The sequence below is a fragment of the Oncorhynchus mykiss genome, chromosome 28 (assembly GCF_057628025.1).
Source record: "Oncorhynchus mykiss isolate SJ-2025 chromosome 28, ASM5762802v1, whole genome shotgun sequence".
Classification (NCBI taxonomy): Eukaryota; Metazoa; Chordata; class Actinopteri; order Salmoniformes; family Salmonidae; genus Oncorhynchus; species Oncorhynchus mykiss.
The window spans coordinates 36,121,708-36,143,121 of record NC_143049.1 but is presented as its reverse complement, the minus strand read 5'-3'; the positions used below and the strand labels follow the sequence as shown (position 1 = coordinate 36,143,121).

The 21,414-nt window shown below is 41.5% G+C and overlaps 20 non-coding genes across 20 annotated transcripts; 14 read left to right on the top strand and 6 right to left on the bottom strand.

The window, feature by feature from the left end:
• Positions 1 to 338: 338 nt before the first annotated feature.
• Positions 339 to 411, bottom strand: trnak-uuu (transfer RNA lysine (anticodon UUU)). The gene has a single exon. It is a non-coding gene; the product is annotated as a tRNA-Lys (tRNA).
• Positions 412 to 579: 168 nt separating this feature from the next.
• Positions 580 to 651, top strand: trnaw-cca (transfer RNA tryptophan (anticodon CCA)). Its single transcript has one exon. It is a non-coding gene; the product is annotated as a tRNA-Trp (tRNA).
• A 1,246-nt stretch (positions 652 to 1,897) lies between these two features.
• On the bottom strand, positions 1,898 to 1,970 carry trnak-uuu (transfer RNA lysine (anticodon UUU)). The gene has a single exon. It is a non-coding gene; the product is annotated as a tRNA-Lys (tRNA).
• A 168-nt stretch (positions 1,971 to 2,138) lies between these two features.
• On the top strand, positions 2,139 to 2,210 carry trnaw-cca (transfer RNA tryptophan (anticodon CCA)). The gene has a single exon. It is a non-coding gene; the product is annotated as a tRNA-Trp (tRNA).
• A 1,487-nt stretch (positions 2,211 to 3,697) lies between these two features.
• trnaw-cca (transfer RNA tryptophan (anticodon CCA)) lies at positions 3,698 to 3,769 on the top strand. Its single transcript has one exon. It is a non-coding gene; the product is annotated as a tRNA-Trp (tRNA).
• Positions 3,770 to 5,256: 1,487 nt separating this feature from the next.
• Positions 5,257 to 5,328, top strand: trnaw-cca (transfer RNA tryptophan (anticodon CCA)). The gene has a single exon. It is a non-coding gene; the product is annotated as a tRNA-Trp (tRNA).
• Positions 5,329 to 6,815: 1,487 nt separating this feature from the next.
• On the top strand, positions 6,816 to 6,887 carry trnaw-cca (transfer RNA tryptophan (anticodon CCA)). Its single transcript has one exon. It is a non-coding gene; the product is annotated as a tRNA-Trp (tRNA).
• A 1,487-nt stretch (positions 6,888 to 8,374) lies between these two features.
• Positions 8,375 to 8,446, top strand: trnaw-cca (transfer RNA tryptophan (anticodon CCA)). The gene has a single exon. It is a non-coding gene; the product is annotated as a tRNA-Trp (tRNA).
• A 1,246-nt stretch (positions 8,447 to 9,692) lies between these two features.
• trnak-uuu (transfer RNA lysine (anticodon UUU)) lies at positions 9,693 to 9,765 on the bottom strand. Its single transcript has one exon. It is a non-coding gene; the product is annotated as a tRNA-Lys (tRNA).
• A 168-nt stretch (positions 9,766 to 9,933) lies between these two features.
• Positions 9,934 to 10,005, top strand: trnaw-cca (transfer RNA tryptophan (anticodon CCA)). The gene has a single exon. It is a non-coding gene; the product is annotated as a tRNA-Trp (tRNA).
• Positions 10,006 to 11,251: 1,246 nt separating this feature from the next.
• Positions 11,252 to 11,324, bottom strand: trnak-uuu (transfer RNA lysine (anticodon UUU)). The gene has a single exon. It is a non-coding gene; the product is annotated as a tRNA-Lys (tRNA).
• Positions 11,325 to 11,492: 168 nt separating this feature from the next.
• Positions 11,493 to 11,564, top strand: trnaw-cca (transfer RNA tryptophan (anticodon CCA)). Its single transcript has one exon. It is a non-coding gene; the product is annotated as a tRNA-Trp (tRNA).
• Positions 11,565 to 12,810: 1,246 nt separating this feature from the next.
• Positions 12,811 to 12,883, bottom strand: trnak-uuu (transfer RNA lysine (anticodon UUU)). The gene has a single exon. It is a non-coding gene; the product is annotated as a tRNA-Lys (tRNA).
• Positions 12,884 to 13,051: 168 nt separating this feature from the next.
• trnaw-cca (transfer RNA tryptophan (anticodon CCA)) lies at positions 13,052 to 13,123 on the top strand. Its single transcript has one exon. It is a non-coding gene; the product is annotated as a tRNA-Trp (tRNA).
• A 1,487-nt stretch (positions 13,124 to 14,610) lies between these two features.
• On the top strand, positions 14,611 to 14,682 carry trnaw-cca (transfer RNA tryptophan (anticodon CCA)). Its single transcript has one exon. It is a non-coding gene; the product is annotated as a tRNA-Trp (tRNA).
• A 1,487-nt stretch (positions 14,683 to 16,169) lies between these two features.
• trnaw-cca (transfer RNA tryptophan (anticodon CCA)) lies at positions 16,170 to 16,241 on the top strand. The gene has a single exon. It is a non-coding gene; the product is annotated as a tRNA-Trp (tRNA).
• Positions 16,242 to 17,487: 1,246 nt separating this feature from the next.
• On the bottom strand, positions 17,488 to 17,560 carry trnak-uuu (transfer RNA lysine (anticodon UUU)). Its single transcript has one exon. It is a non-coding gene; the product is annotated as a tRNA-Lys (tRNA).
• A 168-nt stretch (positions 17,561 to 17,728) lies between these two features.
• On the top strand, positions 17,729 to 17,800 carry trnaw-cca (transfer RNA tryptophan (anticodon CCA)). Its single transcript has one exon. It is a non-coding gene; the product is annotated as a tRNA-Trp (tRNA).
• Positions 17,801 to 19,287: 1,487 nt separating this feature from the next.
• trnaw-cca (transfer RNA tryptophan (anticodon CCA)) lies at positions 19,288 to 19,359 on the top strand. The gene has a single exon. It is a non-coding gene; the product is annotated as a tRNA-Trp (tRNA).
• Positions 19,360 to 20,847: 1,488 nt separating this feature from the next.
• trnaw-cca (transfer RNA tryptophan (anticodon CCA)) lies at positions 20,848 to 20,919 on the top strand. Its single transcript has one exon. It is a non-coding gene; the product is annotated as a tRNA-Trp (tRNA).
• The last annotated feature ends 495 nt before the right edge of the window (positions 20,920 to 21,414 follow it).

Below are 21,414 nucleotides of genomic sequence, written 5' to 3'. Positions count from 1 at the left end.
CAACCAGATGAAGATGTTCAAAGGTAAGTGATTCATTTTATCGCTATTTATGACTTTTGTGACTCGTCTACTTGGTTGGAATATGTTTTTGTAAGTGGGGCGCTGTCCTCAGATAATCGCATGGTAGGCTTTCGCAGTAAATCCTATTTGAAATGTGACAAAGCGGCTGGATTAACAAGAAGTTAATCTTTAAGCCGATGTATAGCACTTGTATTTTTGTGAATGTTTATATTGACTATTTCTATATTTTGAATTTGGCGCTCTGCAATTTCAGCGGATGTTGTCGAGGTGGGTTGCTAGCAGAACACCTGCGCCAGAAAAGGTAAACATTAAAGCAACGCCCAAACAGGGACTTGAACCCTGGACCCTCAGATTAAAAGTCTGATGCTCTACCGACTGAGCTATCTGGGCTCTGCATCTGCTTATTTTCAGACACTTAACCTGCCGGGCAGAGGCACGTGCTGATGGGGGTGGCATTGTCAGATGGTTCATTTCCCCAGAGAACCAGGCCTCCATTCCAAATTATACACTCATTAAAATCTGAACTAGGCATCCTCTCCAAAGATGTTAAATGTCAATGACCTCGTGGCGCAATGGTAGCGCGTCTGATTCCAGATCAGAAGGTTGCGTGTTCAACTCACGTCGTGGTCATGGTTTTTATGTGTGCAATCTCTGCCGCCTTTACTCAGTGAATCAGCACAAGTACCAATGTGGCTTTACAGTACTAATCTCGCACAGAAACGAACAAACCAATGCTGCTTTTGATGAAAATTGACTCTCACAAAAACCTGTCACGCTGCAAAATCTTAAATGAAATCATGTGATTGTCAGTCTTCGAACAGGGAGTTTAATGTATGCTTGGGGGCAGTTTTTTGATGCCTGGATGAGAAACGTTCCCAAAGTAAACTGCCTGTTACTCAGGCCCAGAAACTAGGATATGCATATAAATGGTAGATTTGGATAGAACACACTCTACAGTTTCCAAAACTGTTAAAATAATGTCTCTGAGTATAACAGAACTGATATGGCAGGCAAAAACCTGAAGAAAAGTTATCCAGGAGGTGGGATTTTTTTGATGTGGGTAGTTTTCAATTGAATGCCTATTGAGTTTCTAATGGGTTAGGATCCAGATTGCAGTTCCTATGGCTACCACTAGATGTCAACAGTCTTTAGACATTGGTTTAGACTTGTTTTCTGAAAAATGAAGAAGAATGAACCCTTGCTGTCAGTGGACTGAGGAAGCATGCAGTACTGGTTTGCGCGCGTGACAGAGTGCGCGCCCTTCGTTGTTTTTCATTTCTATTGAATACGCAATTGTCCGGTTGAAAATGTATTATTTAGACAATTGACAACGTGAGGATTAATTATGAACATCGTTTGACATGTTTCAACAAACTTTGCCGGTACTATTAGGATGTATTCGTCTGCATGTTTTGACCTCCTTTGAGCCAGTGTATTACTGAACACAATGCGCCAACAAAACAGAGTTTTGGGGATATAAAGAGGGACTTTCTCGAACAAAACAAACCTTTATTGTGGAGCTGGGACTCTTGTGACTGCAACCAGATGAAGATGTTCAAAGGTAAGTGATTCATTTTATCGCTATTTATGACTTTTGTGACTCGTCTACTTGGTTGGAATATGTTTTTGTAAGTGGGGCGCTGTCCTCAGATAATCGCATGGTAGGCTTTCGCAGTAAATCCTATTTGAAATGTGACAAAGCGGCTGGATTAACAAGAAGTTAATCTTTAAGCCGATGTATAGCACTTGTATTTTTGTGAATGTTTATATTGACTATTTCTATATTTTGAATTTGGCGCTCTGCAATTTCACCGGATGTTGTCGAGGTGGGTTGCTAGCAGAACACCTGCGCCAGAAAAGGTAAACATTAAAGCAACGCCCAAACAGGGACTTGAACCCTGGACCCTCAGATTAAAAGTCTGATGCTCTACCGACTGAGCTATCTGGGCTCTGCATCTGCTTATTTTCAGACACTTAACCTGCCGGGCAGAGGCACGTGCTGATGGGGGTGGCATTGTCAGATGGTTCATTTCCCCAGAGAACCAGGCCTCCATTCCAAATTATACACTCATTAAAATCTGAACTAGGCATCCTCTCCAAAGATGTTAAATGTCAATGACCTTGTGGCGCAATGGTAGCGCGTCTGACTCCAGATCAGAAGGTTGCGTGTTCAACTCACGTCGTGGTCATGGTTTTTATGTGTGCAATCTCTGCCGCCTTTACTCAGTGAATCAGCACAAGTACCAATGTGGCTTTACAGTACTGATCTCGCACAGAAACGAACAAACCAATGCTGCTTTTGATGAAAATTGTCTCTCACAAAAACCTGTCACGCTGCAAAATCTTAAATGAAATCATGTGATTGTCAGTCTTCGAACAGGGAGTTTAATGTATGCTTGGGGGCAGTTTTTTGATGCCTGGATGAGAAACGTTCCCAAAGTAAACTGCCTGTTACTCAGGCCCAGAAACTAGGATATGCATATAAATGGTAGATTTGGATAGAACACACTCTACAGTTTCCAGAACTGTTAAAATAATGTCTCTGAGTATAACAGAACTGATATGGCAGGCAAAAACCTGAAGAAAAGTTATCCAGGAGGTGGGATTTTTTTGATGTGGGTAGTTTTCAATTCAATGCCTATTGAGTTTCTAATGGGTTATGATCCAGATTGCAGTTCCTATGGCTACCACTAGATGTCAACAGTCTTTAGACATTGGTTTAGACTTGTTTTCTGAAAAATGAAGAAGAATGAGACCTTGCTGTCAGTGGACTGAGGAAGCATGCAGTACTGGTTTGCGCGCGTGACAGAGTGCGCGCCCTTCGTTGTTTTTCATTTCTATTGAATACGCAATTGTCCGGTTGAAAATGTATTATTTAGACAATTGACAACGTGAGGATTAATTATGAACATCGTTTGACATGTTTCAACAAACTTTGCCGGTACTATTAGGATGTATTCGTCTGCATGTTTTGACCTCCTTTGAGCCAGTGTATTACTGAACACAATGCGCCAACAAAACAGAGTTTTTGGGATATAAAGAGGGACTTTCTCGAACAAAACAAACCTTTATTGTGGAGCTGGGACTCTTGTGACTGCAACCAGATGAAGATGTTCAAAGGTAAGTGATTCATTTTATCGCTATTTATGACTTTTGTGACTCGTCTACTTGGTTGGAATATGTTTTTGTAAGTGGGGCGCTGTCCTCAGATAATCGCATGGTAGGCTTTCGCAGTAAATCCTATTTGAAATGTGACAAAGCGGCTGGATTAACAAGAAGTTAATCTTTAAGCCGATGTATAGCACTTGTATTTTTGTGAATGTTTATATTGACTATTTCTATATTTTGAATTTGGCGCTCTGCAATTTCACCGGATGTTGTCGAGGTGGGTTGCTAGCAGAACACCTGCGCCAGAAAAGGTAAACATTAAAGCAACGCCCAAACAGGGACTTGAACCCTGGACCCTCAGATTAAAAGTCTGATGCTCTACCGACTGAGCTATCTGAGCTCTGCATCTGCTTATTTTCAGACACTTAACCTGCCGGGCAGAGGCACGTGCTGATGGGGGTGGCATTGTCAGATGGTTCATTTCCCCAGAGAACCAGGCCTCCATTCCAAATTATACACTCATTAAAATCTGAACTAGGCATCCTCTCCAAAGATGTTAAATGTCAATGACCTCGTGGCGCAATGGTAGCGCGTCTGACTCCAGATCAGAAGGTTGCGTGTTCAACTCACGTCGTGGTCATGGTTTTTATGTGTGCAATCTCTGCCGCCTTTACTCAGTGAATCAGCACAAGTACCAATGTGGCTTTACAGTACTAATCTCGCACAGAAACGAACAAACCAATGCTGCTTTTGATGAAAATTGTCTCTCACAAAAACCTGTCACGCTGCAAAATCTTAAATGAAATCATGTGATTGTCAGTCTTCGAACAGGGAGTTTAATGTATGCTTGGGGGCAGTTTTTTGATGCCTGGATGAGAAACGTTCCCAAAGTAAACTGCCTGTTACTCAGGCCCAGAAACTAGGATATGCATATAAATGGTAGATTTGGATAGAACACACTCTACAGTTTCCAAAACTGTTAAAATAATGTCTCTGAGTATAACAGAACTGATATGGCAGGCAAAAACCTGAAGAAAAGTTATCCAGGAGGTGGGATTTTTTTGATGTGGGTAGTTTTCAATTGAATGCCTATTGAGTTTCTAATGGGTTATGATCCAGATTGCAGTTCCTATGGCTACCACTAGATGTCAACAGTCTTTAGACATTGGTTTAGACTTGTTTTCTGAAAAATGAAGAAGAATGAGACCTTGCTGTCAGTGGACTGAGGAAGCATGCAGTACTGGTTTGCGCGCGTGACAGAGTGCGCGCCCTTCGTTGTTTTTCATTTCTATTGAATACGCAATTGTCCGGTTGAAAATGTATTATTTAGACAATTGACAACGTGAGGATTAATTATGAACATCGTTTGACATGTTTCAACAAACTTTGCCGGTACTATTAGGATGTATTCGTCTGCATGTTTTGACCTCCTTTGAGCCAGTGTATTACTGAACACAATGCGCCAACAAAACAGAGTTTTTGGGATATAAAGAGGGACTTTCTCGAACAAAACAAACCTTTATTGTGGAGCTGGGACTCTTGTGACTGCAACCAGATGAAGATGTTCAAAGGTAAGTGATTCATTTTATCGCTATTTATGACTTTTGTGACTCGTCTACTTGGTTGGAATATGTTTTTGTAAGTGGGGCGCTGTCCTCAGATAATCGCATGGTAGGCTTTCGCAGTAAATCCTATTTGAAATGTGACAAAGCGGCTGGATTAACAAGAAGTTAATCTTTAAACCGATGTATAGCACTTGTATTTTTGTGAATGTTTATATTGACTATTTCTATATTTTGAATTTGGCGCTCTGCAATTTCACCGGATGTTGTCGAGGTGGGTTGCTAGCAGAACACCTGCGCCAGAAAAGGTAAACATTAAAGCAACGCCCAAACAGGGACTTGAACCCTGGACCCTCAGATTAAAAGTCTGATGCTCTACCGACTGAGCTATCTGAGCTCTGCATCTGCTTATTTTCAGACACTTAACCTGCCGGGCAGAGGCACGTGCTGATGGGGGTGGCATTGTCAGATGGTTCATTTCCCCAGAGAACCAGGCCTCCATTCCAAATTATACACTCATTAAAATCTGAACTAGGCATCCTCTCCAAAGATGTTAAATGTCAATGACCTCGTGGCGCAATGGTAGCGCGTCTGACTCCAGATCAGAAGGTTGCGTGTTCAACTCACGTCGTGGTCATGGTTTTTATGTGTGCAATCTCTGCCGCCTTTACTCAGTGAATCAGCACAAGTACCAATGTGGCTTTACAGTACTAATCTCGCACAGAAACGAACAAACCAATGCTGCTTTTGATGAAAATTGTCTCTCACAAAAACCTGTCATGCTGCAAAATCTTAAATGAAATCATGTGATTGTCAGTCTTCGAACAGGGAGTTTAATGTATGCTTGGGGGCAGTTTTTTGATGCCTGGATGAGAAACGTTCCCAAAGTAAACTGCCTGTTACTCAGGCCCAGAAACTAGGATATGCATATAAATGGTATATTTGGATAGAACACACTCTACAGTTTCCAGAACTGTTAAAATAATGTCTCTGAGTATAACAGAACTGATATGGCAGGCAAAAACCTGAAGAAAAGTTATCCAGGAGGTGGGATTTTTTTGATGTGGGTAGTTTTCAATTGAATGCCTATTGAGTTTCTAATGGGTTATGATCCAGATTGCAGTTCCTATGGCTACCACTAGATGTCAACAGTCTTTAGACATTGGTTTAGACTTGTTTTCTGAAAAATGAAGAAGAATGAGACCTTGCTGTCAGTGGACTGAGGAAGCATGCAGTACTGGTTTGCGCGCGTGACAGAGTGCGCGCCCTTCGTTGTTTTTCATTTCTATTGAATACGCAATTGTCCGGTTGAAAATGTATTATTTAGACAATTGACAACGTGAGGATTAATTATGAACATCGTTTGACATGTTTCAACAAACTTTGCCGGTACTATTAGGATGTATTCGTCTGCATGTTTTGACCTCCTTTGAGCCAGTGTATTACTGAACACAATGCGCCAACAAAACAGAGTTTTTGGGATATAAAGAGGGACTTTCTCGAACAAAACAAACCTTTATTGTGGAGCTGGGACTCTTGTGACTGCAACCAGATGAAGATGTTCAAAGGTAAGTGATTCATTTTATCGCTATTTATGACTTTTGTGACTCGTCTACTTGGTTGGAATATGTTTTTGTAAGTGGGGCGCTGTCCTCAGATAATCGCATGGTAGGCTTTCGCAGTAAATCCTATTTGAAATGTGACAAAGCGGCTGGATTAACAAGAAGTTAATCTTTAAACCGATGTATAGCACTTGTATTTTTGTGAATGTTTATATTGACTATTTCTATATTTTGAATTTGGCGCTCTGCAATTTCACCGGATGTTGTCGAGGTGGGTTGCTAGCAGAACACCTGCGCCAGAAAAGGTAAACATTAAAGCAACGCCCAAACAGGGACTTGAACCCTGGACCCTCAGATTAAAAGTCTGATGCTCTACCGACTGAGCTATCTGAGCTCTGCATCTGCTTATTTTCAGACACTTAACCTGCCGGGCAGAGGCACGTGCTGATGGGGGTGGCATTGTCAGATGGTTCATTTCCCCAGAGAACCAGGCCTCCATTCCAAATTATACACTCATTAAAATCTGAACTAGGCATCCTCTCCAAAGATGTTAAATGTCAATGACCTCGTGGCGCAATGGTAGCGCGTCTGACTCCAGATCAGAAGGTTGCGTGTTCAACTCACGTCGTGGTCATGGTTTTTATGTGTGCAATCTCTGCCGCCTTTACTCAGTGAATCAGCACAAGTACCAATGTGGCTTTACAGTACTAATCTCGCACAGAAACGAACAAACCAATGCTGCTTTTGATGAAAATTGTCTCTCACAAAAACCTGTCATGCTGCAAAATCTTAAATGAAATCATGTGATTGTCAGTCTTCGAACAGGGAGTTTAATGTATGCTTGGGGGCAGTTTTTTGATGCCTGGATGAGAAACGTTCCCAAAGTAAACTGCCTGTTACTCAGGCCCAGAAACTAGGATATGCATATAAATGGTATATTTGGATAGAACACACTCTACAGTTTCCAGAACTGTTAAAATAATGTCTCTGAGTATAACAGAACTGATATGGCAGGCAAAAACCTGAAGAAAAGTTATCCAGGAGGTGGGATTTTTTTGATGTGGGTAGTTTTCAATTGAATGCCTATTGAGTTTCTAATGGGTTATGATCCAGATTGCAGTTCCTATGGCTACCACTAGATGTCAACAGTCTTTAGACATTGGTTTAGACTTGTTTTCTGAAAAATGAAGAAGAATGAGACCTTGCTGTCAGTGGACTGAGGAAGCATGCAGTACTGGTTTGCGCGCGTGACAGAGTGCGCGCCCTTCGTTGTTTTTCATTTCTATTGAATACGCAATTGTCCGGTTGAAAATGTATTATTTAGACAATTGACAACGTGAGGATTAATTATGAACATCGTTTGACATGTTTCAACAAACTTTGCCGGTACTATTAGGATGTATTCGTCTGCATGTTTTGACCTCCTTTGAGCCAGTGTATTACTGAACACAATGCGCCAACAAAACAGAGTTTTTGGGATATAAAGAGGGACTTTCTCGAACAAAACAAACCTTTATTGTGGAGCTGGGACTCTTGTGACTGCAACCAGATGAAGATGTTCAAAGGTAAGTGATTCATTTTATCGCTATTTATGACTTTTGTGACTCGTCTACTTGGTTGGAATATGTTTTTGTAAGTGGGGCGCTGTCCTCAGATAATCGCATGGTAGGCTTTCGCAGTAAATCCTATTTGAAATGTGACAAAGCGGCTGGATTAACAAGAAGTTAATCTTTAAACCGATGTATAGCACTTGTATTTTTGTGAATGTTTATATTGACTATTTCTATATTTTGAATTTGGCGCTCTGCAATTTCACCGGATGTTGTCGAGGTGGGTTGCTAGCAGAACACCTGCGCCAGAAAAGGTAAACATTAAAGCAACGCCCAAACAGGGACTTGAACCCTGGACCCTCAGATTAAAAGTCTGATGCTCTACCGACTGAGCTATCTGAGCTCTGCATCTGCTTATTTTCAGACACTTAACCTGCCGGGCAGAGGCACGTGCTGATGGGGGTGGCATTGTCAGATGGTTCATTTCCCCAGAGAACCAGGCCTCCATTCCAAATTATACACTCATTAAAATCTGAACTAGGCATCCTCTCCAAAGATGTTAAATGTCAATGACCTCGTGGCGCAATGGTAGCGCGTCTGACTCCAGATCAGAAGGTTGCGTGTTCAACTCACGTCGTGGTCATGGTTTTTATGTGTGCAATCTCTGCCGCCTTTACTCAGTGAATCAGCACAAGTACCAATGTGGCTTTACAGTACTAATCTCGCACAGAAACGAACAAACCAATGCTGCTTTTGATGAAAATTGTCTCTCACAAAAACCTGTCATGCTGCAAAATCTTAAATGAAATCATGTGATTGTCAGTCTTCGAACAGGGAGTTTAATGTATGCTTGGGGGCAGTTTTTTGATGCCTGGATGAGAAACGTTCCCAAAGTAAACTGCCTGTTACTCAGGCCCAGAAACTAGGATATGCATATAAATGGTATATTTGGATAGAACACACTCTACAGTTTCCAGAACTGTTAAAATAATGTCTCTGAGTATAACAGAACTGATATGGCAGGCAAAAACCTGAAGAAAAGTTATCCAGGAGGTGGGATTTTTTTGATGTGGGTAGTTTTCAATTGAATGCCTATTGAGTTTCTAATGGGTTATGATCCAGATTGCAGTTCCTATGGCTACCACTAGATGTCAACAGTCTTTAGACATTGGTTTAGACTTGTTTTCTGAAAAATGAAGAAGAATGAGACCTTGCTGTCAGTGGACTGAGGAAGCATGCAGTACTGGTTTGCGCGCGTGACAGAGTGCGCGCCCTTCGTTGTTTTTCATTTCTATTGAATACGCAATTGTCCAGTTGAAAATGTATTATTTAGACAATTGACAACGTGAGGATTAATTATGAACATCGTTTGACATGTTTCAACAAACTTTGCCGGTACTATTAGGATGTATTCGTCTGCATGTTTTGACCTCCTTTGAGCCAGTGTATTACTGAACACAATGCGCCAACAAAACAGAGTTTTTGGGATATAAAGAGGGACTTTCTCGAACAAAACAAACCTTTATTGTGGAGCTGGGACTCTTGTGACTGCAACCAGATGAAGATGTTCAAAGGTAAGTGATTCATTTTATCGCTATTTATGACTTTTGTGACTCGTCTACTTGGTTGGAATATGTTTTTGTAAGTGGGGCGCTGTCCTCAGATAATCGCATGGTAGGCTTTCGCAGTAAATCCTATTTGAAATGTGACAAAGCGGCTGGATTAACAAGAAGTTAATCTTTAAACCGATGTATAGCACTTGTATTTTTGTGAATGTTTATATTGACTATTTCTATATTTTGAATTTGGCGCTCTGCAATTTCACCGGATGTTGTCGAGGTGGGTTGCTAGCAGAACACCTGCGCCAGAAAAGGTAAACATTAAAGCAACGCCCAAACAGGGACTTGAACCCTGGACCCTCAGATTAAAAGTCTGATGCTCTACCGACTGAGCTATCTGGGCTCTGCATCTGCTTATTTTCAGACACTTAACCTGCCGGGCAGAGGCACGTGCTGATGGGGGTGGCATTGTCAGATGGTTCATTTCCCCAGAGAACCAGGCCTCCATTCCAAATTATACACTCATTAAAATCTGAACTAGGCATCCTCTCCAAAGATGTTAAATGTCAATGACCTCGTGGCGCAATGGTAGCGCGTCTGACTCCAGATCAGAAGGTTGCGTGTTCAACTCACGTCGTGGTCATGGTTTTTATGTGTGCAATCTCTGCCGCCTTTACTCAGTGAATCAGCACAAGTACCAATGTGGCTTTACAGTACTGATCTCGCACAGAAACGAACAAACCAATGCTGCTTTTGATGAAAATTGTCTCTCACAAAAACCTGTCACGCTGCAAAATCTTAAATGAAATCATGTGATTGTCAGTCTTCGAACAGGGAGTTTAATGTATGCTTGGGGGCAGTTTTTTGATGCCTGGATGAGAAACGTTCCCAAAGTAAACTGCCTGTTACTCAGGCCCAGAAACTAGGATATGCATATAAATGGTAGATTTGGATAGAACACACTCTACAGTTTCCAGAACTGTTAAAATAATGTCTCTGAGTATAACAGAACTGATATGGCAGGCAAAAACCTGAAGAAAAGTTATCCAGGAGGTGGGATTTTTTTGATGTGGGTAGTTTTCAATTGAATGCCTATTGAGTTTCTAATGGGTTATGATCCAGATTGCAGTTCCTATGGCTACCACTAGATGTCAACAGTCTTTAGACATTGGTTTAGACTTGTTTTCTGAAAAATGAAGAAGAATGAGACCTTGCTGTCAGTGGACTGAGGAAGCATGCAGTACTGGTTTGCGCGCGTGACAGAGTGCGCGCCCTTCGTTGTTTTTCATTTCTATTGAATACGCAATTGTCCGGTTGAAAATGTATTATTTAGACAATTGACAACGTGAGGATTAATTATGAACATCGTTTGACATGTTTCAACAAACTTTGCCGGTACTATTAGGATGTATTCGTCTGCATGTTTTGACCTCCTTTGAGCCAGTGTATTACTGAACACAATGCGCCAACAAAACAGAGTTTTTGGGATATAAAGAGGGACTTTCTCGAACAAAACAAACCTTTATTGTGGAGCTGGGACTCTTGTGACTGCAACCAGATGAAGATGTTCAAAGGTAAGTGATTCATTTTATCGCTATTTATGACTTTTGTGACTCGTCTACTTGGTTGGAATATGTTTTTGTAAGTGGGGCGCTGTCCTCAGATAATCGCATGGTAGGCTTTCGCAGTAAATCCTATTTGAAATGTGACAAAGCGGCTGGATTAACAAGAAGTTAATCTTTAAACCGATGTATAGCACTTGTATTTTTGTGAATGTTTATATTGACTATTTCTATATTTTGAATTTGGCGCTCTGCAATTTCACCGGATGTTGTCGAGGTGGGTTGCTAGCAGAACACCTGCGCCAGAAAAGGTAAACATTAAAGCAACGCCCAAACAGGGACTTGAACCCTGGACCCTCAGATTAAAAGTCTGATGCTCTACCGACTGAGCTATCTGGGCTCTGCATCTGCTTATTTTCAGACACTTAACCTGCCGGGCAGAGGCACGTGCTGATGGGGGTGGCATTGTCAGATGGTTCATTTCCCCAGAGAACCAGGCCTCCATTCCAAATTATACACTCATTAAAATCTGAACTAGGCATCCTCTCCAAAGATGTTAAATGTCAATGACCTCGTGGCGCAATGGTAGCGCGTCTGACTCCAGATCAGAAGGTTGCGTGTTCAACTCACGTCGTGGTCATGGTTTTTATGTGTGCAATCTCTGCCGCCTTTACTCAGTGAATCAGCACAAGTACCAATGTGGCTTTACAGTACTGATCTCGCACAGAAACGAACAAACCAATGCTGCTTTTGATGAAAATTGTCTCTCACAAAAACCTGTCACGCTGCAAAATCTTAAATGAAATCATGTGATTGTCAGTCTTCGAACAGGGAGTTTAATGTATGCTTGGGGGCAGTTTTTTGATGCCTGGATGAGAAACGTTCCCAAAGTAAACTGCCTGTTACTCAGGCCCAGAAACTAGGATATGCATATAAATGGTAGATTTGGATAGAACACACTCTACAGTTTCCAGAACTGTTAAAATAATGTCTCTGAGTATAACAGAACTGATATGGCAGGCAAAAACCTGAAGAAAAGTTATCCAGGAGGTGGGATTTTTTTGATGTGGGTAGTTTTCAATTGAATGCCTATTGAGTTTCTAATGGGTTATGATCCAGATTGCAGTTCCTATGGCTACCACTAGATGTCAACAGTCTTTAGACATTGGTTTAGACTTGTTTTCTGAAAAATGAAGAAGAATGAGACCTTGCTGTCAGTGGACTGAGGAAGCATGCAGTACTGGTTTGCGCGCGTGACAGAGTGCGCGCCCTTCGTTGTTTTTCATTTCTATTGAATACGCAATTGTCCGGTTGAAAATGTATTATTTAGACAATTGACAACGTGAGGATTAATTATGAACATCGTTTGACATGTTTCAACAAACTTTGCCGGTACTATTAGGATGTATTCGTCTGCATGTTTTGACCTCCTTTGAGCCAGTGTATTACTGAACACAATGCGCCAACAAAACAGAGTTTTTGGGATATAAAGAGGGACTTTCTCGAACAAAACAAACCTTTATTGTGGAGCTGGGACTCTTGTGACTGCAACCAGATGAAGATGTTCAAAGGTAAGTGATTCATTTTATCGCTATTTATGACTTTTGTGACTCGTCTACTTGGTTGGAATATGTTTTTGTAAGTGGGGCGCTGTCCTCAGATAATCGCATGGTAGGCTTTCGCAGTAAATCCTATTTGAAATGTGACAAAGCGGCTGGATTAACAAGAAGTTAATCTTTAAACCGATGTATAGCACTTGTATTTTTGTGAATGTTTATATTGACTATTTCTATATTTTGAATTTGGCGCTCTGCAATTTCACCGGATGTTGTCGAGGTGGGTTGCTAGCAGAACACCTGCGCCAGAAAAGGTAAACATTAAAGCAACGCCCAAACAGGGACTTGAACCCTGGACCCTCAGATTAAAAGTCTGATGCTCTACCGACTGAGCTATCTGGGCTCTGCATCTGCTTATTTTCAGACACTTAACCTGCCGGGCAGAGGCACGTGCTGATGGGGGTGGCATTGTCAGATGGTTCATTTCCCCAGAGAACCAGGCCTCCATTCCAAATTATACACTCATTAAAATCTGAACTAGGCATCCTCTCCAAAGATGTTAAATGTCAATGACCTCGTGGCGCAATGGTAGCGCGTCTGACTCCAGATCAGAAGGTTGCGTGTTCAACTCACGTCGTGGTCATGGTTTTTATGTGTGCAATCTCTGCCGCCTTTACTCAGTGAATCAGCACAAGTACCAATGTGGCTTTACAGTACTGATCTCGCACAGAAACGAACAAACCAATGCTGCTTTTGATGAAAATTGTCTCTCACAAAAACCTGTCACGCTGCAAAATCTTAAATGAAATCATGTGATTGTCAGTCTTCGAACAGGGAGTTTAATGTATGCTTGGGGGCAGTTTTTTGATGCCTGGATGAGAAACGTTCCCAAAGTAAACTGCCTGTTACTCAGGCCCAGAAACTAGGATATGCATGTAAATGGTAGATTTGGATAGAACACACTCTACAGTTTCCAGAACTGTTAAAATAATGTCTCTGAGTATAACAGAACTGATATGGCAGGCAAAAACCTGAAGAAAAGTTATCCAGGAGGTGGGATTTTTTTGATGTGGGTAGTTTTCAATTGAATGCCTATTGAGTTTCTAATGGGTTAGGATCCAGATTGCAGTTCCTATGGCTACCACTAGATGTCAACAGTCTTTAGACATTGGTTTAGACTTGTTTTCTGAAAAATGAAGAAGAATGAGACCTTGCTGTCAGTGGACTGAGGAAGCATGCAGTACTGGTTTGCGCGCGTGACAGAGTGCGCGCCCTTCGTTGTTTTTCATTTCTATTGAATACGCAATTGTCCGGTTGAAAATGTATTATTTAGACAATTGACAACGTGAGGATTAATTATGAACATCGTTTGACATGTTTCAACAAACTTTGCCGGTACTATTAGGATGTATTCATCTGCATGTTTTGACCTCCTTTGAGCCAGTGTATTACTGAACACAATGCGCCAACAAAACAGAGTTTTTGGGATATAAAGAGGGACTTTCTCGAACAAAACAAACCTTTATTGTGGAGCTGGGACTCTTGTGACTGCAACCAGATGAAGATGTTCAAAGGTAAGTGATTCATTTTATCGCTATTTATGACTTTTGTGACTCGTCTACTTGGTTGGAATATGTTTTTGTAAGTGGGGCGCTGTCCTCAGATAATCGCATGGTAGGCTTTCGCAGTAAATCCTATTTGAAATGTGACAAAGCGGCTGGATTAACAAGAAGTTAATCTTTAAGCCGATGTATAGCACTTGTATTTTTGTGAATGTTTATATTGACTATTTCTATATTTTGAATTTGGCGCTCTGCAATTTCACCGGATGTTGTCGAGGTGGGTTGCTAGCAGAACACCTGCGCCAGAAAAGGTAAACATTAAAGCAACGCCCAAACAGGGACTTGAACCCTGGACCCTCAGATTAAAAGTCTGATGCTCTACCGACTGAGCTATCTGAGCTCTGCATCTGCTTATTTTCAGACACTTAACCTGCCGGGCAGAGGCACGTGCTGATGGGGGTGGCATTGTCAGATGGTTCATTTCCCCAGAGAACCAGGCCTCCATTCCAAATTATACACTCATTAAAATCTGAACTAGGCATCCTCTCCAAAGATGTTAAATGTCAATGACCTCGTGGCGCAATGGTAGCGCGTCTGACTCCAGATCAGAAGGTTGCGTGTTCAACTCACGTCGTGGTCATGGTTTTTATGTGTGCAATCTCTGCCGCCTTTACTCAGTGAATCAGCACAAGTACCAATGTGGCTTTACAGTACTAATCTCGCACAGAAACGAACAAACCAATGCTGCTTTTGATGAAAATTGTCTCTCACAAAAACCTGTCATGCTGCAAAATCTTAAATGAAATCATGTGATTGTCAGTCTTCGAACAGGGAGTTTAATGTATGCTTGGGGGCAGTTTTTTGATGCCTGGATGAGAAACGTTCCCAAAGTAAACTGCCTGTTACTCAGGCCCAGAAACTAGGATATGCATATAAATGGTATATTTGGATAGAACACACTCTACAGTTTCCAGAACTGTTAAAATAATGTCTCTGAGTATAACAGAACTGATATGGCAGGCAAAAACCTGAAGAAAAGTTATCCAGGAGGTGGGATTTTTTTGATGTGGGTAGTTTTCAATTGAATGCCTATTGAGTTTCTAATGGGTTATGATCCAGATTGCAGTTCCTATGGCTACCACTAGATGTCAACAGTCTTTAGACATTGGTTTAGACTTGTTTTCTGAAAAATGAAGAAGAATGAGACCTTGCTGTCAGTGGACTGAGGAAGCATGCAGTACTGGTTTGCGCGCGTGACAGAGTGCGCGCCCTTCGTTGTTTTTCATTTCTATTGAATACGCAATTGTCCGGTTGAAAATGTATTATTTAGACAATTGACAACGTGAGGATTAATTATGAACATCGTTTGACATGTTTCAACAAACTTTGCCGGTACTATTAGGATGTATTCGTCTGCATGTTTTGACCTCCTTTGAGCCAGTGTATTACTGAACACAATGCGCCAACAAAACAGAGTTTTTGGGATATAAAGAGGGACTTTCTCGAACAAAACAAACCTTTATTGTGGAGCTGGGACTCTTGTGACTGCAACCAGATGAAGATGTTCAAAGGTAAGTGATTCATTTTATCGCTATTTATGACTTTTGTGACTCGTCTACTTGGTTGGAATATGTTTTTGTAAGTGGGGCGCTGTCCTCAGATAATCGCATGGTAGGCTTTCGCAGTAAATCCTATTTGAAATGTGACAAAGCGGCTGGATTAACAAGAAGTTAATCTTTAAGCCGATGTATAGCACTTGTATTTTTGTGAATGTTTATATTGACTATTTCTATATTTTGAATTTGGCGCTCTGCAATTTCACCGGATGTTGTCGAGGTGGGTTGCTAGCAGAACACCTGCGCCAGAAAAGGTAAACATTAAAGCAACGCCTAAACAGGGACTTGAACCCTGGACCCTCAGATTAAAAGTCTGATGCTTTACCGACTGAGCTATCTGGGCTCTGCATCTGCTTATTTTCAGACACTTAACCTGCCGGGCAGAGGCACGTGCTGATGGGGGTGGCATTGTCAGATGGTTCATTTCCCCAGAGAACCAGGCCTCCATTCCAAATTATACACTCATTAAAATCTGAACTAGGCATCCTCTCCAAAGATGTTAAATGTCAATGACCTCGTGGCGCAATGGTAGCGCGTCTGACTCCAGATCAGAAGGTTGCGTGTTCAACTCACGTCGTGGTCATGGTTTTTATGTGTGCAATCTCTGCCGCCTTTACTCAGTGAATCAGCACAAGTACCAATGTGGCTTTACAGTACTAATCTCGCACAGAAACGAACAAACCAATGCTGCTTTTGATGAAAATTGTCTCTCACAAAAACCTGTCACGCTGCAAAATCTTAAATGAAATCATGTGATTGTCAGTCTTCGAACAGGGAGTTTAATGTATGCTTGGGGGCAGTTTTTTGATGCCTGGATGAGAAACGTTCCCAAAGTAAACTGCCTGTTACTCAGGCCCAGAAACTAGGATATGCATATAAATGGTAGATTTGGATAGAACACACTCTACAGTTTCCAAAACTGTTAAAATAATGTCTCTGAGTATAACAGAACTGATATGGCAGGCAAAAACCTGAAGAAAAGTTATCCAGGAGGTGGGATTTTTTTGATGTGGGTAGTTTTCAATTGAATGCCTATTGAGTTTCTAATGGGTTATGATCCAGATTGCAGTTCCTATGGCTACCACTAGATGTCAACAGTCTTTAGACATTGGTTTAGACTTGTTTTCTGAAAAATGAAGAAGAATGAGACCTTGCTGTCAGTGGACTGAGGAAGCATGCAGTACTGGTTTGCGCGCGTGACAGAGTGCGCGCCCTTCGTTGTTTTTCATTTCTATTGAATACGCAATTGTCCGGTTGAAAATGTATTATTTAGACAATTGACAACGTGAGGATTAATTATGAACATCGTTTGACATGTTTCAACAAACTTTGCCGGTACTATTAGGATGTATTCGTCTGCATGTTTTGACCTCCTTTGAGCCAGTGTATTACTGAACACAATGCGCCAACAAAACAGAGTTTTTGGGATATAAAGAGGGACTTTCTCGAACAAAACAAACCTTTATTGTGGAGCTGGGACTCTTGTGACTGCAACCAGATGAAGATGTTCAAAGGTAAGTGATTCATTTTATCGCTATTTATGACTTTTGTGACTCGTCTACTTGGTTGGAATATGTTTTTGTAAGTGGGGCGCTGTCCTCAGATAATCGCATGGTAGGCTTTCGCAGTAAATCCTATTTGAAATGTGACAAAGCGGCTGGATTAACAAGAAGTTAATCTTTAAACCGATGTATAGCACTTGTATTTTTGTGAATGTTTATATTGACTATTTCTATATTTTGAATTTGGCGCTCTGCAATTTCACCGGATGTTGTCGAGGTGGGTTGCTAGCAGAACACCTGCGCCAGAAAAGGTAAACATTAAAGCAACGCCCAAACAGGGACTTGAACCCTGGACCCTCAGATTAAAAGTCTGATGCTCTACCGACTGAGCTATCTGGGCTCTGCATCTGCTTATTTTCAGACACTTAACCTGCCGGGCAGAGGCACGTGCTGATGGGGGTGGCATTGTCAGATGGTTCATTTCCCCAGAGAACCAGGCCTCCATTCCAAATTATACACTCATTAAAATCTGAACTAGGCATCCTCTCCAAAGATGTTAAATGTCAATGACCTCGTGGCGCAATGGTAGCGCGTCTGACTCCAGATCAGAAGGTTGCGTGTTCAACTCACGTCGTGGTCATGGTTTTTATGTGTGCAATCTCTGCCGCCTTTACTCAGTGAATCAGCACAAGTACCAATGTGGCTTTACAGTACTAATCTCGCACAGAAACGAACAAACCAATGCTGCTTTTGATGAAAATTGTCTCTCACAAAAACCTGTCACGCTGCAAAATCTTAAATGAAATCATGTGATTGTCAGTCTTCGAACAGGGAGTTTAATGTATGCTTGGGGGCAGTTTTTTGATGCCTGGATGAGAAACGTTCCCAAAGTAAACTGCCTGTTACTCAGGCCCAGAAACTAGGATATGCATATAAATGGTAGATTTGGATAGAACACACTCTACAGTTTCCAAAACTGTTAAAATAATGTCTCTGAGTATAACAGAACTGATATGGCAGGCAAAAACCTGAAGAAAAGTTATCCAGGAGGTGGGATTTTTTTGATGTGGGTAGTTTTCAATTGAATGCCTATTGAGTTTCTAATGGGTTAGGATCCAGATTGCAGTTCCTATGGCTACCACTAGATGTCAACAGTCTTTAGACATTGGTTTAGACTTGTTTTCTGAAAAATGAAGAAGAATGAGACCTTGCTGTCAGTGGACTGAGGAAGCATGCAGTACTGGTTTGCGCGCGTGACAGAGTGCGCGCCCTTCGTTGTTTTTCATTTCTATTGAATACGCAATTGTCCGGTTGAAAATGTATTATTTAGACAATTGACAACGTGAGGATTAATTATGAACATCGTTTGACATGTTTCAACAAACTTTGCCGGTACTATTAGGATGTATTCGTCTGCATGTTTTGACCTCCTTTGAGCCAGTGTATTACTGAACACAATGCGCCAACAAAACAGAGTTTTTGGGATATAAAGAGGGACTTTCTCGAACAAAACAAACCTTTATTGTGGAGCTGGGACTCTTGTGACTGCAACCAGATGAAGATGTTCAAAGGTAAGTGATTCATTTTATCGCTATTTATGACTTTTGTGACTCGTCTACTTGGTTGGAATATGTTTTTGTAAGTGGGGCGCTGTCCTCAGATAATCGCATGGTAGGCTTTCGCAGTAAATCCTATTTGAAATGTGACAAAGCGGCTGGATTAACAAGAAGTTAATCTTTAAACCGATGTATAGCACTTGTATTTTTGTGAATGTTTATATTGACTATTTCTATATTTTGAATTTGGCGCTCTGCAATTTCACCGGATGTTGTCGAGGTGGGTTGCTAGCAGAACACCTGCGCCAGAAAAGGTAAACATTAAAGCAACGCCCAAACAGGGACTTGAACCCTGGACCCTCAGATTAAAAGTCTGATGCTCTACCGACTGAGCTATCTGGGCTCTGCATCTGCTTATTTTCAGACACTTAACCTGCCGGGCAGAGGCACGTGCTGATGGGGGTGGCATTGTCAGATGGTTCATTTCCCCAGAGAACCAGGCCTCCATTCCAAATTATACACTCATTAAAATCTGAACTAGGCATCCTCTCCAAAGATGTTAAATGTCAATGACCTCGTGGCGCAATGGTAGCGCGTCTGACTCCAGATCAGAAGGTTGCGTGTTCAACTCACGTCGTGGTCATGGTTTTTATGTGTGCAATCTCTGCCGCCTTTACTCAGTGAATCAGCACAAGTACCAATGTGGCTTTACAGTACTAATCTCGCACAGAAACGAACAAACCAATGCTGCTTTTGATGAAAATTGTCTCTCACAAAAACCTGTCACGCTGCAAAAATCTTAAATGAAATCATGTGATTGTCAGTCTTCGAACAGGGAGTTTAATGTATGCTTGGGGGCAGTTTTTTGATGCCTGGATGAGAAACGTTCCCAAAGTAAACTGCCTGTTACTCAGGCCCAGAAACTAGGATATGCATATAAATGGTAGATTTGGATAGAACACACTCTACAGTTTCCAAAACTGTTAAAATAATGTCTCTGAGTATAACAGAACTGATATGGCAGGCAAAAACCTGAAGAAAAGTTATCCAGGAGGTGGGATTTTTTTGATGTGGGTAGTTTTCAATTTAATGCCTATTGAGTTTCTAATGGGTTAGGATCCAGATTGCAGTTCCTATGGCTACCACTAGATGTCAACAGTCTTTAGACATTGGTTTAGACTTGTTTTCTGAAAAATGAAGAAGAATGAGACCTTGCTGTCAGTGGACTGAGGAAGCATGCAGTACTGGTTTGCGCGCGTGACAGAGTGCGCGCCCTTCGTTGTTTTTCATTTCTATTGAATACGCAATTGTCCGGTTGAAAATGTATTATTTAGACAATTGACAACGTGAGGATTAATTATGAACATCGTTTGACATGTTTCAACAAACTTTGCCGGTACTATTAGGATGTATTCGTCTGCATGTTTTGACCTCCTTTGAGCCAGTGTATTACTGAACACAATGCGCCAACAAAACAGAGTTTTTGGGATATAAAGAGGGACTTTCTCGAACAAAACAAACCTTTATTGTGGAGCTGGGACTCTTGTGACTGCAACCAGATGAAGATGTTCAAAGGTAAGTGATTCATTTTATCGCTATTTATGACTTTTGTGACTCGTCTACTTGGTTGGAATATGTTTTTGTAAGTGGGGCGCTGTCCTCAGATAATCGCATGGTAGGCTTTCGCAATAAATCCTATTTGAAATGTGACAAAGCGGCTGGATTAACAAGAAGTTAATCTTTAAGCTGATGTATAGCACTTGTATTTTTGTGAATGTTTATATTGACTATTTCTATATTTTGAATTTGGCGCTCTGCAATTTCACCGGATGTTGTCGAGGTGGGTTGCTAGCAGAACACCTGCGCCAGAAAAGGTAAACATTAAAGCAACGCCCAAACAGGGACTTGAACCCTGGACCCTCAGATTAAAAGTCTGATGCTCTACTGACTGAGCTATCTGGGCTCTGCATCTGCTTATTTTCAGACACTTAACCTGCCGGGCAGAGGCACGTGCTGATGGGGGTGGCATTGTCAGATGGTTCATTTCCCCAGAGAACCAGGCCTCCATTCCAAATTATACACTCATTAAAATCTGAACTAGGCATCCTCTCCAAAGATGTTAAATGTCAATGACCTCGTGGCGCAATGGTAGCGCGTCTGACTCCAGATCAGAAGGTTGCGTGTTCAACTCACGTCGTGGTCATGGTTTTTATGTGTGCAATCTCTGCCGCCTTTACTCAGTGAATCAGCACAAGTACCAATGTGGCTTTACAGTACTAATCTCGCACAGAAACGAACAAACCAATGCTGCTTTTGATGAAAATTGTCTCTCACAAAAACCTGTCACGCTGCAAAATCTTAAATGAAATCATGTGATTGTCAGTCTTCGAACAGGGAGTTTAATGTATGCTTGGGGGCAGTTTTTTGATGCCTGGATGAGAAACGTTCCCAAAGTAAACTGCCTGTTACTCAGGCCCAGAAACTAGGATATGCATATAAATGGTAGATTTGGATAGAACACACTCTACAGTTTCCAAAACTGTTAAAATAATGTCTCTGAGTATAACAGAACTGATATGGCAGGCAAAAACCTGAAGAAAAGTTATCCAGGAGGTGGGATTTTTTTGATGTGGGTAGTTTTCAATTTAATGCCTATTGAGTTTTTAATGGGTTAGGATCCAGATTGCAGTTCCTATGG